The sequence below is a fragment of the Vidua macroura genome, chromosome 5, assembly GCF_024509145.1.
Source record: "Vidua macroura isolate BioBank_ID:100142 chromosome 5, ASM2450914v1, whole genome shotgun sequence".
Classification (NCBI taxonomy): domain Eukaryota; kingdom Metazoa; phylum Chordata; class Aves; order Passeriformes; family Viduidae; genus Vidua; species Vidua macroura.
The window spans coordinates 8827967-8847784 of record NC_071575.1 but is presented as its reverse complement, the minus strand read 5'-3'; the positions used below and the strand labels follow the sequence as shown (position 1 = coordinate 8847784).

The 19818-nt window shown below is 38.2% G+C and overlaps 1 long non-coding RNA gene across 1 annotated transcript in view; it reads right to left on the bottom strand.

The window, feature by feature from the left end:
* Positions 1-19818, bottom strand: part of LOC128807607 (uncharacterized) — a 38113-nt gene that overhangs the window by 9595 nt on the left and 8700 nt on the right. The window lies entirely within an intron of this gene.

The window sequence follows — 19818 nt, the reverse complement described above, 5'->3', positions numbered from 1 at the left end:
TTTGAGCACAGACGCCTCTTCCCCGTCACCCTACTATTACCTGCCCCTAAGGGCTCTTTGTCACAGGCTGTTCCACAGCAGGAAAGGCAAGAGCATGCAGACCTCACCTAGGCTTGCCCAGTGCAACAGTGAGATCTGTGAACAGGAATCCTGCCAAACACCATCTATCACTCTGGCACTTGATGTTGCCATGTATTTTTGTGTAATACTCGAGAAAGAATATATCCAATATACCCATTTGTCACGGAACGAAAAATAATCCCATACAAAGAAGACAAGCAAAATATGCTTGCAAAGCAATAATAAATTTGAGGTTCTGTAACTATGACATTTGAAGTTTTATGAATATTTAAGCTAAAAATAACTTCTTGTTATGCATTGTCAAGTGAGATTAAATATTAATTGAGCAGGTGTTGCACAAAATAGTAAGTCTCTCTAAAGATTAAAGCAAATGATACAAAGTTTAAGGTATTTTTAAATGAAGATATGTTGAAAGTAGTTATTTAAAAAGAAAAGCAGTCCTAAATATAAAAACTCAGAACTTGAAACAGCCTGGTATGTATTATAGAATGTATTATAATTTAATCCTGACCTAGGGGATGAAAAGCTAATGCCACAAAATTTATCTGTGGTGACAAACCTTCAGATGTGAAGTCAGAGTTGTTCTCAGACAATTGAGTGGAACGAAGGCAATGTCTGAGGCCTGGACAATCTGCTCATGACAGCCACAGAACCAATTTGCTATAGACACGTTCCTTCCTCTGCTGCTGAACATACTGGTCACTGTTTAACTTGGGCCTCAAACGCTTGGAAATTTAAACAATATGCAAGCAATATTTAAATAATTTTAAATAAAAATAATGGAAGACTACTCAAATTGAATTTATGGGATGAACACTTAAGACTGTTGTATTTGCTCAAAGTTTTATTTTACTGAAATAAAATGCTGAAAGTTTTTTTATTTTACTAAACCAAACTGTTTCAATTACAGAAGAGACACTTGAATTGGCAAAAAGCACTTAGATCTCACCTGTGAAAAGTACTGTGAGCCCAAATAAAGATGTTACTTTATCTTCCAAGGGACAATGAACTTGTAGTCAATTTAGAGGTGAAAAATATATACTGAAGGAATATTTTTATATTTGGTAAAGTTATGTATCTTGTAAAATTAAATATCTAAATCCAATTCTTAAATATTGATCTTATATAAGAACTTAACAGTTAATACTAAAATGATACTACATCTGAATGAAACCCTCTGTAAATATTTGTACTATTATAAGTCATAAAAAATACATGCCCTGTATTAACTTTGTACAAACTAGTAAGATATTTGCAGGATAATGAGTTCTTTCCAGTGTAAACTAGATTAATTCCTCTCTTTTGGATGCGATATCATACAGAACAGGAGTTGTGGAATACATTTTTACCCTCCTGAAATTCTCTAAGAATCTCTCATTGCCACTTGCAGTCATTCTCCAGCACAAAGTTAATTAGAAAGTGCTAGCTTACATTTCACTTCATTTAATTAAAGAAAATAAATGTTATTTCCTAGGCAGGCCAACACAATAGAAAATCCTAAAGTTAATAGCTATTATAGTTTAACCTGTCAAGCAAAAACACTTTGTAATGGCTAACACTCCCTTCTGATATCCATGTGATACAAAGACATCTCTGTATCATGAATAAACCATGAGAATGCTGATGGAACTAGAATGGCTCCAGGTTATCACCAGAAATCCATTCTAGGTTGCTCATGCTACACAAGCTGTATAAATCTGAATGAAAAACCTTGAGTGAGTTGACAGCTCATATTCAGATGCAACATCTCATGTTTCAGTTTATATGCCCACTGCCCCCTTGTCCTGTCTGGGTACTACTGAAGAGAATCTGGTCCCATCCTCTTGATACCCACCTTTCAGACACTTTATTGCATCCATAAGATCCCCTCTCATTTGTCTCTTCTCCAGGATAAAAAAGCCCAGCTCATTTCTCTTATTTGTGATTTTACTAAAAAATAAAGTGTAAAGGAATTGTTGAAACTAATTATAGGAAAAATCCTAACCTGTGCAAAGGGCCTGTGAAAGATATTCAATACTACCTAAAACCCTTTTGCTAGAATATTCAAAAATCTCTTGAGGGTTTGTGAGAGAAGTGCCTACAGACTGCAAACCATTTGGAAGGAAAAGCCTGGACATTTGTCAAGCATAAACTGCACAAAGGCCCCTAAAGAAAGGGAAGGAAGTCCTCTTCCTGCATTTTGAGTTTCCACTTCTACAATAAAGAGACACTACACTGTAAAAAAACACTACTGATTCACCTTGCTGCCATGAAAACTGCACTGGGCAGCTCTGATTGTAACAGATAAAGGAAAAATTAAATTCTACTTGTTTTCATCTGATCTAAAGACAAGTCATGTTCTGGCACTCAAAACAATCCATCACTATACTTCCACAAAAATGAGCTTCAAGAGTCCTCTGTAAAACTTGTCACCATTTCCTCACATTATATTTTCAGTGTGCAAAACACAAAATAAAGGAAGTTACTTCAAACATGATAGAAGGTAAAGTGAAAGGACTGTAGAAAAGGAGAGAATCAATATTATCAAATACATAGTATTGCAAGATATGTTTTTGTCTAGCTTAATAAAAGATAATTTATGTGGCCTGTTTAATTACTGAGTTTGAGGCACTAGTATCAGTTTTTTATACAGTTAAATCAGTTAATCAGTTGATTAACAGTTAAAGCCATCTGCATATAAAAAAGCATGTTCAGCAACACAAAATAAATAGATAGTTAAAACATGGTTGGTCCTCTCTTTGCTTTACAGTATCTAACCATGAATGACCCCACCGTACTTGCCCGAAAGCAGCCAGCAAACACCCACGGTGGCTGGGTATTCATTCCCTGTTCTAGGAATACTTTGCCCAGTGCCCAGACCATGACCTGTGTACCTGTTTCACCTTTCACATGTGACACATGGCAGAATACACTTAGTCCTACATGCTAACTTTAAAAAAAACCCCAAAAATGCCCAACCCCAAGCCGCTTTAATCTCTGTAAAGTAAAACATCAACAGAATTCACTTTCATGGTATTAAAAGACAAAACAAAAAAGTACAAACTCAGCTTTGGCATTTTCTTTCATGAGGCTTGGAAGAGCTCAATATAAATGAAAACTGCTTTTATTTGCAATGGCCACAGAAAGTTTTGCTCTAAAAACTCACAGTTGTGTGCGTGTAGAGGTCTTACCTCTGTGCCTCTCATATAGTGGATAAATTGCTCAGAATTCAGATTGCTATAGAGAAATAGGGCCTCTGTAATTGCTATCAAGGTCAATGAGAAAAGGATAAGTGCTTTAGTGATGGATATATAATTTACATCACCCTGGAGCAAAATGAATTTTTTAACATGAATTTTCAACCTGTTTAATGTTTATTCAAATGCTGCAGTTGTGAAAAAATAAAGTTACCGCCTGAGTCTATTCGACAAAAAAATTTCTGTCTTCAAATACATATACTGCTTTTTTTCTAACCATCTACAGCAAGATTTAGAAGAACTGGATTTCAAAAAACCAAAATTAAATTCAAATAGCATCACCTTTCCTTTCAAAATATGAACAACGCCAAGATGCTCCAGGTCAAAACCAACAAAAAATGTAAAACCATAAATAGTAACTCTATTTTCTCACACAATTTGGGGGTATGTTTTTTATGCAATTAGTTAACTGTTGTTAACATTTATTGAATTAAGCTGAACCATCTCAATTCCAACATACAATCTGCAAAGTTCAGTCTCTGGACTACATCTGTTACCAAAATGCCGTTAAGAGAAAGCAGCTTTGTTTAGGTTAGCCAGGAATGTGTTCCCAGTGGATTTCAGTTAGAAGGATACATAGGTAGTGAAATGATAGATATATGTGATGAGGAATTTTGACCCAAATGTACTTTATGTACTTTAAATTGCTTTATTTATCATTCCTATTTAACACCTCCTTAAAGCCACTTGGCACCGTTCTGAGATCAAAGTGACCTTTTGCTAAAGAGCAATATTGATGCATAGTTCATTAACCAAACCAGAAAACACTACTGTTGATGATAGGAGAAATGCAAAAATACCAAATTCACCTTCTTTCTTTGTTTTCCTTCACACCTCTAATTAGAAAGCACACAGCAGTGGGACTATGCTAAGTTTAGCATAAGTGCAGGAAAAAAAAGAGGAAGTTACTGAATGTGCCCTTTTACAGCTCACAGCTTTGACCTGAGAAAACAAATCAGCCTGATATTCTGAAGGTATTTATTTTACCCTAAGAAATATAACATATTCTCCACACACCCAAGATGACATTACCTTCCTCAGAAAAAATGTCTTGTCAAGCTTGCCAAAAATCTATTTCAACTCATGTACCTGACTATCTCTTAGGAACAAAACTGACTCCTCCTAAGTCACTGAAATACCACAGAACTATGTATTTGGTAAGATCACATTTTATGCAGCTTGTCTACAATTCCTAAAACCCAAATTTGGACTCAGTCAGTGCCTTGGTTAAACATACTTGGAAAAACAGTGCAAGTACCAAGGGGCATTAGAAGGTGATGTAAAAATTCTGACCAAGAGTGCTGCAATGCCAGTAGATGTGGTAGAGGAAGGCAAAGGCAATCTAAATTGCAGAACAACACTATCAAGCAGATGTCATGTCACACTCTATGTGTACTGTAAGAGAAGAGCAAAGCAAGGACCAATTCAGAAGTGACTGTTTTCTTTTTCAGGGCATATCACAGAATCTCTGAGTTGGAAGGGACATTTTGAGATCCCCTGCTTAAGCAGGGTCATCCAAGCCAGGCTACCCACAACCATAGCAAGTCTTGTCCTGATTCTCTCCACAACCTCTCTGGGCAGCCTACTTTGGGTTTTGACTACCCTTGCAAGAACAAACTTGTTTTTCTTGTGCTTAGGTAGAATTTTATGCCTTTTTTTTTTTTTTTTTTTTTTTTTTTTTTTTTTTTTTTTGTGCTTCTTGCCTGTCTCTGGGATCTACCAAGAAAAAGTACACTACCAAGAAGAGCCTGGCTTTCTCATCTTCATCTTCTGAATAAACACCTCTGGTATGTATACACATTGATACGACCAGAACCCCCTGAATTCCAAACCTTCCCTAGGCTGAAGAGTCCCAGCTCTTAATCTCTCTCCAGAGGAAAGATACTCCAGTGCCTTAGTAATTTTCATGGCTCCTTGCTGGATTCATGCCAGTATGTCCAAGCTTCTCTTGTACTTGAAATCCCAGGACAACACCCAGCACCCTATATATCATCTCACCAGGGCTCAACCTGCTGTCCATGCTTTTTCTAATGCAGACCAGGTTGCTTTGGCCCTCCTACTGCAACTGTGTTCCTGACTTGTGATCAGCTTGGTGACCATCAGGATCCCAAGGACCTTCTCTGCAGAGCTGCTTTCAAGCGCATACTGGTGCATGGGATTGCTCCTCCCCAGGAGCAGGATTTTTTATTTCTCCTCACACAGAGACTAGATGTTCTTCTCTGCCATTTCCCCAGCATGTCCAGGTCCCTCTGGGTGGTGGCACGAGCACCTGGCACATAAGTCATTCCTCACAGCTTTGTATCATTTACCAACTTGATGAGGGTGTGCACTGCCCCGCCATCTAGGTCATTAATAAAGATGTTAATTGGTGCTGGCCACAGTACAGACCCCTGAGGCACCGCACTAGCGACTTGTCTCCGGCTGGACTTCTGCCACTCATCACAACTGCCTGGGCCCAGCCATCCTCAGTCCCCCTCGGTGTCCATTTATCCATCTTACTTCCTTGGCTGGTTTATTACAGGTTACTGAAGCCAAACTAAGCAGAATAATACACTGCTCTCATCCACCAAACTAGTCACCTCATTATAGAAAGCCATCAGACTTCATAAGCATGATTTCCTCTTCATAAAACCAGGATGAAAACTTCTAATCATCTTCCTCTCCTTTACCCTTCTGGAAATTGTTTCTAGGATTAGTTGTTTCAGTAACTCACCTCCTGAGGTAAGGCTGACCAGCCCACAGTTCTCCTTCTTGAAGACATCTGCTTTATCACAGCCTCCAGAAACCTCTCCTGAATACAGGAACCTTTCAGAGATAATCAAGATCAGCCTTGCAATGACAGCAGCCAGCTCCTACAGAACTCATGGATGCAATCCCTTGGGCCCCACGGACTTACAGATGTCCAGTATGTTCAAGCGTTCCCTAACCTGATCTTCCTTCACCAAGAATGAGTCTTTGTTGCTTCATACTTCTCTTTGGGTGTCAGGGACCTGGGTTTCCTGCAAACTCATCTTTTTATTAGGGGATCTTAACATATGGGCTAAATCCAAAGCACTCCCACATCAAATCCTATTCCCAGCTCCTCCCCACAAAAGACTGCACATGAACAGCAGTATTTTCTCCTGGTACTTCTCTACATGTAGTTATTTAAAGTTAGGAACTTCTATTGCAGTTCATGACAATAAGATGATGTATAGTAAAAGAAAAATCAATGGAAAATTTACAGAAGAGCAATTCCATTGACTGAACTATTCAAAAATAAAACCAAACAAAACTCATTCCAGCTTAAAGCATGAGGCAGAGAAACATGATGTTTCTCTAGAAAACTTACATTGATTTTAGATAAGCCTTAAAGTAGCCAACTACAATTATTACTTCCAACAGTGATGAAAAGAAATACTACCCTTTCACATCAGAGGCTTTTGACTGTTCTGTAGGATTCTTCCTTAATATGGAAAGAAGGCACAAACAGATACAGAGTAATTTAAAGACTAAAAATTAAAACATATGAAAAATACCATTGTGGTGAGTCTCATGTGAAGTCCATCAGAAAATGCAGTCTGCCAAACTGGCACAATAAAATCTGTGTCCTTGAGATCAATCCAGTTCAATGAAGTTCATTAACATAAACATAACAGTAAGTCAAGCCTGTACATAGGTTTATTTCCATGCTGCACTTCTCCCTTCCAAATGTTCTGAAGTTGCACTATATTTCATTGGTAGAGTCTCTGTGAAAGGGGTTCTGAAATGGAACTGCATTTCTCAGAAATGTGATTGTAAACCTGTGTGAGAGACAACCTGGGTTTGAGATTTTATGTGGCACCTTTGGCCACTCACACCCAGGACAAAAAGGAGAAAATGAATACATTAGTACAGATATGAACAATACACAGGAACAGAGTGAAAGGCTGAGATTCTATTGATACTGCAAATTAGTGCTTTTCCCGGGGCCAGCTGGCAAACACCATTTCATGTACCACTGATGGAAAGCAAAAAAAAATGCTCGACAGACATCCACACCTCCATTCTGTGGTTACTAATACCATTTCTAATGAAGACTTGAAAAATACCTTCAGGGATATTGCCACGTAAGATTCTGACAGTGCCTCTGCACGATCATGACAACATGCCCAATAACCTTTGAGAAACCAGAAATTCTGCCATGCCAGACTTTGATTAAGGACAAACTTTGAAATCAGGAATCTTTGTTGTATATGCAAGAAGGCTGCACCACATTATATACATGCATCTGAAGTACCAGAAGTGCTCTTTCACACATGGAAAAATATTGTCTGTTGAAGGACAAAAGAAAGTACGGATCCAAAATCTGTGTGCCAGACATGCTGGAAAACTGCATAAATATATGGAGGATGGGGGGAGAAAAAATCAAACTAAACCCAAACCCACACAGTGACCAGCTGCAGCAAGGCAACAAATACCTCAATGAGAAGCAACAGCTGGAAATAGTCAGTTCCAGGACCTACTGCAGACAGAAGCAGAGATCCTAAAAATGCAACAGGCCTGGATGGAAGTGACAAGAAAATATGTTCTACAAAAATCAGCACATGGAATGGGACTGTTTTTCAGTGTGCAGAGAACCAAACTACTAAATTACTTTTATTCTTCTTTTTCCATAAGTCTTAAACTTGTTCTAACCATCTATTCCCCTTCCTTTCCCAGACTCCAACATTGTGATGCTGCAGTTAAAGAAATAAAAGTTTCTTCAGTGTTCTTTGCTACAAGTCTTTGTACTCAAAATTTGTGAAAAGTGTTTGCATGTTATCTAAAAAGTTCAGAATTATGTCATTAATCAACATAGTAGCTACAGAAAAAAAAAAAAAACAACTTTTCCATAATAAAATAACTTATCTCACACATTTGCTTTCATTTCATGTTAGCTACCAGGACAAAGAATCAGATAGCAGCATTTGCTTGTTTTCTTTACTTTTCATCTCATGTTTTTATGAGTCCTAAAGACTGCTAAGAAATACCTACCCACAATTAGGGGATGGTCTAAACAAACCCAAATTACAAACCTATTTACAGCAGCAATTCCTCATGACAATTTGCACAGATTCCCACTATTAGTCTGAATTTCTCTTGTATCAAAACCCATCTGCAACATATGCACATCTTTTTGTCAATCCTCTTTGGAGAGGGAGAGGAACTCAAAGTTTACTGACATAATGGAAAGATGGTATCAAAGGAAGCCAGAAAGATGTGGGCAGAACAGAATCCCCAAGCAGAGGACAGTAATGTTGGAGAAGAAACACAAGGAAAGGCAGATCTTGCTGGTGGCATTAAGCAGAAAGCCCAGAGTAGAAAGGAGTTCAGCTACCCTCCAATTAACTGTAAAGATGCACATTTGCTCTGCTTGGTCTATGTGTGGCTAGGAAGACTTGTTAACTCCCTGCAGCATGTTTGGACATTTTAATCACTTTGGGATCAAAATAATAATCCTGGCTTTCCTATGCAGTGGTAAAATACAGCCTCAATAGGCTTTTCAAATACTATTTACATGGCATGACTCATTAAGTGCTGTTTCAGTGCCATTCTTCCATACACATAAAGGAGGGAATAGTGACTCCATTCCAAATTGAAAGACTGACAGCTATTTAAAGGGGGGAGGCCACATACAGACACCAATTTAGTGGGGCTGAACCTGCCCACTCTAGACCTGAATCTGACCCAAAATACCAAACTGGAAGAGAGATGCTCTATGGAATATGCTCTTTGCAAATATTTCTACTAAAAACAGTGAATGTATTAAAGTTGAAGTAAGAATCACTAATTCTGATAATAACTTCACATTTGCAATGTTTTTTTTTTAATTGAGGCTTAGAAATCATCACAAAATAAATAAATCATACATTTATGTACATAAACCTCAATATCCAGTACATCTTTGATTTCATCTTTAGCCACAGACAATAGAAAGGTTCAATAAAGTCAAGTGACTTGATTGTGGATTAACCTCAAACCTCTGGCAAGACCTGGACTGCTGAACTGCCCATTATCTACCTTCTCCAAAAGCTCAGTTATGGTTCCCCCAAGCCTTCCTCAGACACTGGGACTGACCAGAAGACACTTAAACTCATGCCAGCTAACAAAAGGAAGTGCAGCACTGTTGTATTCGTCGAGTGTAGCAGTGCAGCTCCAAGAGGAAGAATTCAGTGTCATCATTCATCTTGTGCACAACATGACCAACAGCTCCAGCCCCCCAGAGCTCCAACACTTGCCCCATCCAGGGCAAACAAGACTCTCTGTGGCTCCTACAGCCCCAGTGATTGGGGGACACAAAAGTCCACCTGCAGGCTATATAGAAGGCTCCAAAAGACAGCCCTCAGTTGGGATGACATCAACCACAAGCATGAAACCTTCAGACATACTAGTCATCCAAAGGGGAGAAACCTGCACAGTCTGAAGCAAATTTCACATAATTTAATAACATAATAGAGAATCTTAATTTAATAACATAATAGAGAATCTTAATTTTCAGATGCATTTAAGGCAGAGAAAATAATTGCTGTTATACATGTAGTTTGATGGCAATTAGCTCAAACATGTTTTAAAAAAACACATGGTTGTTCAGTTAAAAAAAAACACAGCCAGTGAGCTGCACAGAGTGTACAAGCATATAGAGAGCTTTGCTTGGAGTGCCCACATATCCATTGCAGAGAGGACACCTGTCAGTGTAATGTGACATCAGATTAAACAAAGATTTTAATTTATCCTAATAAGGATTCCTTTCACCACAGAAGATGAGCTTGTGTTTTGTGATACTGCTCTAAGTGAAAAGAGCATAATGGGGCATTTTACTGCCTGAAGAGAGACAGCCATTCTGATACCATCTCCTCTCCAGAAGGTTTTCACAGAGACCCATGTTCTCAGTGAGCCTGAAGTTACATGTGAACTGAAAGCAATTGGAGCTTTTCTAATTTTACTACCCATCTACCTCCATTAACTCCCCTTATTGCTTCAAGCATGGTAAATTCAGGATGTGATACACAATTTACCAACTCTTTCAATGAGTCTTAGCAAGTTTACTTCTTAAAAAAACAAAAAAGGCAGGGGGATAGAAGAGCAAATTTTGCTTCTTTAAGTCCTTTGGCTTCCACACACATTCAGATATGGGTACATACAAAGGCCTATGCTTTATAGCTGACTTTATAACTTACTTAGTGCAGCAGTAAGTGATTACAAGCATTCACTTTGCCTGTTATTTCTGTAATTTTCTAACAAAATTTGCCTTTGCCTAAAAGCACAGAGCCTTCCTTTACATACAAGTCTCCTAAATGAGGATTCTGTTAAGAGTCTCTCTGAAATGAGCCTTACAGACTGCTAATACCTGCTACGAGTCTCTCAGAAATGAGTCTCTCTTTGTACTTTTAGAAGAACGAAAGAAATTTGCCTTCAAGAAATGCAAAGGGAAAGGTGGCAAACTGAGTAGATCCCTAGCCAAGAGGTATTATGGTTCTGTACCATTACAGTGGGAAAAAATGCCTTCATTTATGCAGTAGATTGAGAAGTACAGAGAAGAATTACAGTCTGATAGTGAAAGAAAACGACATGTTTTCTGTAGTTGCTGTGACTCTTCCAAGAAGGAAAGTCAAAGCACAAGGAACAAGAAATTAAATGGAAAGGCAAAAGAGGAAACACAGACACCTGGAGAACATTCATGTAAAGAAAAGAGACAGAGGTATCTCAACACACACACAGAGGAAAAAGAAATGGCAAAGGATGCACAAAAGGTGTCCAGGGAATTACGTCTGCTGAGCAGAGGTCCTGTGCCAAATTTTCATTCAGGATGACAGATAAGCCTTGATGCTGCTTGCTGCCTTATATGCAAGATTTAAAGATTTTTTTTTTTTAGGGAAACTGAGACAATTCTCACCTGAATTTTTGTTTTTCAGAGTAACATTAAATGATCAACTGACTTTGCTTTTATCAATGTACAACATGTCACAATAGAAATAAATGCATCTTGAAAGGATACTTTTCAATACCATTAAATAACATATTAGGGGATGGGGGAAGGCAGAATTTACATTGACACAACTGCACCTGAATAACATGTGAAGCACACAAACCATTTGGTTGCAACTACAAAAAAGCAATTTAGCCACTAGAATTCCATGCTGATTTTCTGCTTTCTCGGAGAAGGGGGGCTTGAAAACCTGCTACTGACACAGCAAACACAAAAGATGCACAGAAATGTTTGTGTTGGAAATATTAAACGTTCATGACCGATACTAATGTAAATCTGACTGTTATTAAGTATTTTGGCCAAATTTGCAAAAGTAAAAATTAACATTTACATTTTTTTAAGGTTACAAAATATGCAATGATTTCCAGCAAATTTCAGCACTGTTACTGCATAAAATAAACCAAATAACTTGTAGACTGTACCTGGTTTTAAACTTGAATACAGCTCACACTCTGAAACAAACACAAACAAGCTGAAAAAGTTAGCTCCTCAAACCCATACTCCATGGACTGAGCTTTTCCTGTTTTACATGACTATTGCACATCAGGAGTTAGTACCTATTATTACTTAGGGAAATTAAATTAAATATACAAGCCCAAGAAGCCATTTCATAGTAACTACTGTGTCATTTTTCTCCTAAGAAACATTAGAGTGTAAATACTTAGAATGTGACACTGAGACAGGAAGGTTCCAAGCTATTTACAGAATGTAGGCAGAGACAAGGAACTCTGTTCTTCACAACTCCCTTGGCTCAGAAAGGTCAATTAGACACTTGCTAGTAGGAAAGGCATCCTGTTAATAGAATCATGGTTTGGTGTGAGACTGCAGTTAGGCTTGTAGGTTTTGGAAAGCAAAATATTGAAAGTATATGTTGGCAATTCTGGTTTATCAATCCAAAATTACTAAAGATCTAGCTTGCTAAACCAGAAAACTGACAGCTCTTTTCCCTTTTTTCATCTTGGGTTTTTGGGCCTTGAGTTTAGTTAACTATTGGTCTTCATTATGCTGTTATACTGTGATGATTAGTCACCTCCAATATACCATCTTCTCTATTTTTTAAATTTTATGTCAAATTTCAATTAAGAAGCAAAGCAACTTAACACAAGAGAAAATTTGATCTCAAATTCTTCAGATAAAAACTTCTGTGCAAAATGCAGGCCAACCCAAATACAAGTGAAATTACTCCTTCAGTTGATCAGTCTTTTCATCATCAGTACAGTGATTTTATAGACATATTCAGAAAACTAATATAAATGGTCACAAACATAAAAGCAAATTCTCAGTTTTTATTTAGGCAAATGCCTAAATAAAATAAGAATAAGAAATAATCTTATTATTAAGAAATAAGCTTTTATAAATAAAATAAGAAATAAGCTGATTCTTCATGTCATGGTCACCTAGTTGTAATTAGAAATACCTGTGGCAAAGGCCACTGTAGGGGAATATACATAACAATATATTAGGTGCAATCTGTGCATATGGTGATACGTGTCTGTTTATAACAAGCAATATAAAAAGGATCAAGTATGATTTGTGATAAGTATTTATGCGTAATTTGTTCTAGTTTAGCACTTTTTAAACACTATGACATCATTGTTAATTCCAAACCTCTTGATGTAGTTAACCTGGTTTATAAGAGTATCACATTCCCACTTGGGCACAAGAGAAACAGAATACTGAACATCACCCCTAAGATCCTTCCCAAAGGCACCATCCACTGTTTCACTCAAGATCTTAAACTCTAACAACACAAAATCCTAGCCATTAAAAACCTTCACACATGAACATATCCACTTACTGTTTTAACAAAAATCTTCTAACTCAAAGCTGTAGCTCTCCTGAATAAATTGATTCTTTGTTTTACTTCCCCACCTAGGCAATAAGAGATATTAGAACTGAATATAAGGAACATCATTATTTACAGATTGTATTAATTACCTTATTAATGATGTTAATAATGATGAAAAAAAAAGAATACTCAAGACTTTACAATGGACCCAAATGTTCATTTGTGTCAATGGCAGCCAACACATACACATTGCTGTCAGAGTAGGAACCTAAAATTAAATACCTTCTAAGTAAATTAACAAAATTTCCTTCCCTCAATTTGTTCCTTAGTGGAACAGATAACATGGCAAACCTGCTGTCTAACCACAATAAAAATTCCAGTGAATCCCTGCATTACTGTTCCAGTAGGTATGCAGCAGAAGAACTGTGTCAGCCAAACTTTAAATTAAATCTGAAATGCAGGACATTATAGGAAAAAAACAAAATCTGTTTGTACAAAGAATCCAGCATTGGAAGAATATGAAACACAATATTGTCTACTCTCAGCTAAAATACAGAAAAAAAATATGCTTACTAAATTCACTGCCTGAATTCTCCATGTCCCCACATGGTTTCACCACTGCTGCATTCCCTTTACAGCCAAGAGATGAAAGCAGGAATAGCTGAGTATTCAGATGGCTGCAACAGTGAAGTCTGGAATTCCAGCCACTCATTTAGATCTGAGCAAAGCCCCGTGATCTTATGCAACAATTGTTTCATGGATTGCATCACACATTTACTTCATGTAAGATTCTGATTATTTTAAGTACAGAATTAATCTTTTCAGATGCAGGTCTGAGCTGGCAGTACAAATGAGCAGCTGCTCCACTGGGCGGTTTAAATAATATACCTCTTCCATGGCAAGCAGGGAGTTTGTAGTGGTGACACCAACAAGAAATATGATCTCTCTGTTGAAAGGTGTAAGACATAGCTGGAGCCATAAATCACTAGCTGTTTTGAAGGCCAAACTCAGAAACATGCTTTGCTTTCTCTCAGCTTGCCATCAAACATCCATCCTCAGCAGGGACAAAACAGCTCTTCCAACAGGTACTTCTAAAAGACCTTTTTCCACAGGACCTGCTTCAGTGATTTAGGGCAGTCCCTAGATCCTGTAAAACTTTCTCCTTCATCTTTGAATCACTAATTTTTTTTTTTTTTTCATTCTCTCCATACTCAACACTTCACAACAGCACTGCAATGGCATGACCTCTGTCTCTGCAAAACAGAGGCCTCAGCAGAGGCAAGACCAGGACAAAATAAACCCTCCTAGGACAGGGCTGTACTGCCTCTGATGAAGATAAGGCAGTTTTTTCCTCTATGCACACACTTCCTTTTTGCAAACTTCTTTTAAAAACTTGCTGAGTGTGGACAATCCTCCGACAATTTCATTTTGTCAGGGACGGACCAAGCTTCTCTTTCCCCCATACGATACTCCATAAATCCTGCCAACAATCTCTATGCTTCCCACTAGCACCCCATAGTTTGTCTGCAGCTCTGATGCCTCAGGGCTGCACAGGGCCTGGCAGAGCCTATAGAGAAGCCTTGTATAAAACTAGAGTAGCTAACGGGGCACCCCCTGTCAGGCCTGGCTGTAGTTCAGAGGTTATTAGCTGGGTCACGACAGACAGACGTGGGACAACTGAGTAATTCTCATCTCCTTAGGAAATCCAGTTGAAGCAAACGTTTGGGAGACTATTAAAGGTTTTCTCTGCAAAATCTAAGACTGAAGTTTAACACAACAGCACAGCAATCTTTAGTCTGAAAGTCTGAGACAGAACTACCGCAAAGCTTCTGTGGTGCATGGAAGGTGAAATGTATTACAACTCTGGTTTTATGCGTTTATGAAAGCAGACAGGAATCATTGGCCAAAAAGTTTCTAAATATAAAAGACAAGTTTTAGACACTAGAATGGCTAAAATTAACATTATAGGTGAAAACTTTGCTAGACCAACCCTAATGTGGAAAAGTATGCATTTTAGGCAAAATCATAAATACTAGCCTGCACAAATGAAATTCAGAACTACTAATTAAAAAAAAAATCTGAGTTACTAGTGCCATTTTCTTTGTTTCCCGTTGTGTTCCTTGGTTGACTTGCAGTCCCAGATAGGGTCTGATCCAGTAAATGTTTCCAGATGTAAGGCTTGTATTTAATACTCCACCTAGAAGTAAATCTTATTCCCACTAGTTACTGTTTGTATAACCCTTCAGAGTTCAGCCTTAAAGTAAAAAAAAAAAAAAAAGGGGGGGGAGAGGGAAGTAAAAAATAAGTCCATATCTACTGGAAAGTTAACAACTTCGTACTCCCTGTCAAAGAGAAGGGAACACAGACCTAGGTCATCAATCAAAATCTGCAGATCATCCATTTTAGTAAGATAAAATTCACACTGACTTCCATGGAACACAGGACCTCCCCCAGTCATTGCCAGGAAGGAGAGTGTGGAGTAGACAGTGACAATCTCCTGACCCTTCCCACCGCTCTGAGAAATAGCACAGCTTCTAGGGCATCATTCGACCGCTCGAGAAACTGTGGTGGGACCGAAGGAAGCTGCTACCCAAATGCCCACACCACAGACAGAGAGCAGGTTCACTCCCTGCAGCACTTCTGTACCACCCAACACGTGGGGCCGGCCCTCGGCTGCACAGGGCACAGCAGATCCCTTCCCACACCATCTCAAAGTCTTTAGGGCATCGACTCAGTGACTCCAGGCTTTCCTATCACTTCTCAACCTTCCTTGAAACTCAGGCCACAAACCCAGCAAGACATGGCAATGCTAAAAGCTACTTTCAGAAAACTCCTGCAATCAGGTCTATGATGCTGACAGCTCTCCTGTGTCCCACTGCATGCCAACGTAAGAAATCAAATGAACCCTTTCAACGTTGGCAAGAAGCCATAATGGGATCACTAAGACTTAACTTTCTGCAAAAACAGAAATAACTTCTACTTGTATCCAGAAATCCAGTGCCTCTTAGATAATTTACCTCTCCCAGAAAAACACAAATAGATATACACACTACAAACTGCCTCTAAAAGTATGTTCAGAGATCCTTCTTTGTTTTCTTTCCTGTTCCTTCCAACAGCATAACTGAATTTTTTTTTGAGCTACATCATTTTACCTCCTTTGAAGAAAAGAAATCAAGTATTTTCTCCTACAAATAATTTTAAAGTTGCTTTATTAATGTAAACTCCAGAAATAAGAAAACAGAAAAGTCAGAGTAATAGAACATTCCAGACAGTTTGTTAAATAAAATACAGCAGCACCTCTTGGGTGCTGGAAGCGTTCATGCTTCAGCCTAATGCCTTTACAGCAGCCCCGTCATGTGTTAATGATTACATATATTCATTCACTACCAAAAATAGTTTCCTCTAGAATTATGCACAAAGAACATTTGTCCACAGTGAATTTCAAGCTTGGCTAGTCTGCTTGGGTTACAGTTACTCCTAATTTTACAGTGGCAAAAATCCAGAAGTCTACTTTGTGCTAGCAGTTTATCTTTTATGTCAGAATACGTTCTCCAGTCATTCAAAAGTTGGGAAAGCAGCAGCACCTAAAAACGGAGATCTTTATTGATGGAGTTATCACAACATACAGATTACCATAACAAAATCCCAATTATCTTATCTGAAAAAGCATTTCTGTCTCTCCTTCACACCCCCCCCCACCTTCTCTAATTTTGGTCACCTCAAGAAACCACAAGTAGCAGCTTCCTGATCACTTTCACATGCCTTAAGCAATCAGTACATGCTATCAAGACTGAAACATTTGCAAGCTTAGTTTACAAGTTACAAAACCAGTAGAAAAGGAAACATCCAACAAAAAAAAATTATGTGAATTTTTAATATGTCCACTGCCTTACAAAATATGAGTGCTGGAGTGGTGGGGGAAAGCTGCTGCACATTTTTCTAAGTACAGACATATATTACTTAAGGTGTAAAACATTTTACATATATTTGAAAAGTTAGCCACATAGAAGCCTCTCAAAGATTTCTCCTGTGCTGCTTTGAAGCCATCTATTCTCCCCCTCTCCCCTCCTTTTTTTTTTTTTGGATTCAGAGAAAAATTGCTCCATTCCTGCTTGGAATCCAAAGGAGAACAGGAAGTAACGTCTGAGCTCCATAGAGATTCATTTTTATTTGCTTACAGGACGTGGCGGATTCAAAAACTGGCTTCATTTTCCAGTATCCTTAAAGGACCTGACTTTTTATTTTTTTCTTTTTGGCAGGGATCATGGTTGGAACTTCAAGTTCAGCCAAAATAGACAATAAAACAGTAAGAAGGCATAATGCCAAAAATGCAAAGGCAGCAGCGTCCAGAGCATAATTCCACCCTTTCTTCTCTCCCCCCCCGCAATGATTTACAGAGGAAAACGTAAAAAACAAAAATCCTTCTTTGTCCTAGAATGAACTCATATTTTAACAGCCTACAAACATCTCAGACCCACTGGAGGCAAGCTAAAGAATGATATTGCTCATTTAAGATGACAGATTTTTTTTTTAATCCATATGTTTTATTGTTATGTTCTTTTGAATATCCTACTTTGTTCTCCTCTTGGGAGAAAACATTTGTATGAAGTAACAACATGTGGAATCTCTCACACAACACAATATGAAATTTGGTTCAAGAGTAGCCTCTTTCTTTTTTCCTCCTAGTTCATGATACGCATTTTTAGACACTTCTCACTAGAAGTATGCCTGTGTTAGCCTCTAAGCCAAAACAGTCCCAATTAATTAAAAAATCTCATTTGCTGCAGCAAAGATGATTTTTTTTTTCTTTTCAGGAGGGTCTAAGCTGCAAATAATGCTCTGAAAATGATATGCAATGACGAACAAATAAGTAAAGCTTCTTTGTGAGCATATGTGCAAATGTTTCCTCACGTTTTCAACAGGAAGCTAGGCAGGATGAGTCTGGGAGAAGGTCTGGAAACTGTATAGCAAAATTGGAGGGAAAGACAAAAATAGATTTTAAAGAGGATATTGTCTTCCTTACTGTATTAATCGTTGTTTGGAATTAGAAGCTAACTATTCAGTGTTTTCTTTCCATCATATAAAATTGAACCTATATAATTTGCAGAAAATATCCAGAAGCCACACAATGCCTTCTATTTATTAACAAGAGTCAAAGAACTACCTCTGTGGAAGCTTCTGTCTAACTTGGAAACCAAAAATGGCAGAGTAGAGGCCAGTTCCTTTAAATAGGAAGTGCAAAGTGCACCTGAAAAATATTAACTTTTTCCTTTTAAAGAGAGGAAAGAAAAAATAGCTACGACACGTGCATTAAAAACAATTAAACTGTTAGTTGAAGACAAAAGGGTAGATATTCTGGCAGGGTGCAAAGTATTTTTGCAAAGCATTTGTGAGGCCAAACACTAGAAATGTGTGACTGTAAGGAAAAAGACAGAAAAGACCATCAAATCACCAAGAATTTAAACAGATGGTTTTCCGAGGAACTGTGGTATGAGATCACTTTGAAACAGGTGAGGCAAAATGGCACAGCAAACTGAGCTAGGGGAAATACAACTCTTCCAGCAGGATTAGTAGGAGCACAGTACAATTAGCAATGGGGGATAAAAGGGGAAAAAAACCCAAGTTCTGAGTTAAGTTACATGGCTGTGGCATTTCAGGTTGCCCCATTCAGAGAAGAAAACGCAGCAGGTACAGTAAGTTTAAATATAAAACAGATGGTATCTGCACAAACTTCTGCTGATCTTGGAAACAGAAAAAGGCAAAACAAAACAAAACAAAAAAAAAAAAACCCAAAAACGTCACACCCCATGCAAACATTCAGGAAAATAAACACAGAAGGGATGAAACCATTGGCTGCTACAGATTCTTTACCAAATCCCTGCAATTTTAAAATTATGAATGTTAGCTTGCCTATTTGAATGCTTCAATAAGCAAGTATTGGCATGAGAGATGTATCTTGCTTACTGTCACATCAAAAACCAACCACATGACATTACTAGAGCAAAGACCACACAGCATTGTGGACTAATGTGACCTTCTAAAAGAAAAAAAAAATAGGAAAAAAACCCACAATGGAAGATAACATTATAGCTGCTAAAAATATATCCACTAGTATGCCTATGTTTCTAGAGGAAAAATTAGGTTTTTGATTATGGATGGCCTGGACAGAAAGCACAACTTCATCTGAATCATTACGTCTCTTGTGAAAATTCAATTTCTAGTCCATTTTGTATCCATCCTACACAGGAAGTCCAGCTTGCTGGCCGGCTGAAGGGACCTTTAGGGGTGTGTTAGGGAAATGCACAAAGCAGCACATTTCCCAACTGCTCCAGCATCTCTTCCTGCCCTCCAGCCTGGCTGGGTGCTGTGACACCTGGACATCCCTCAGGCTCAGTGCTGCACTGACCAACATGCACTGATTTGAGGCAATTCCCAACTGTTTTGCATCCATTTGTCTCCAACCACAAGGCTGACCCCTTCTACAAAAGAGAGCGCATAAGAGCAGTTTAAATTTTCAAGCACTTTCTGTGTGAAATTTTTTTTTAATTGTCAACTTAAATCCCAAACTTCCCTCAAAACTGAACTCCACTTTACCCCATGGCTAAATGAGAGGTCAGTCTGCAGTTCTAGCCTGAAGTCATACACCAGAAATAACAACCATTTGTACAACAAAGTTAGCATGACTCCTCAGGACACTACAAACCCAGCACAGCAGATGCACTGAG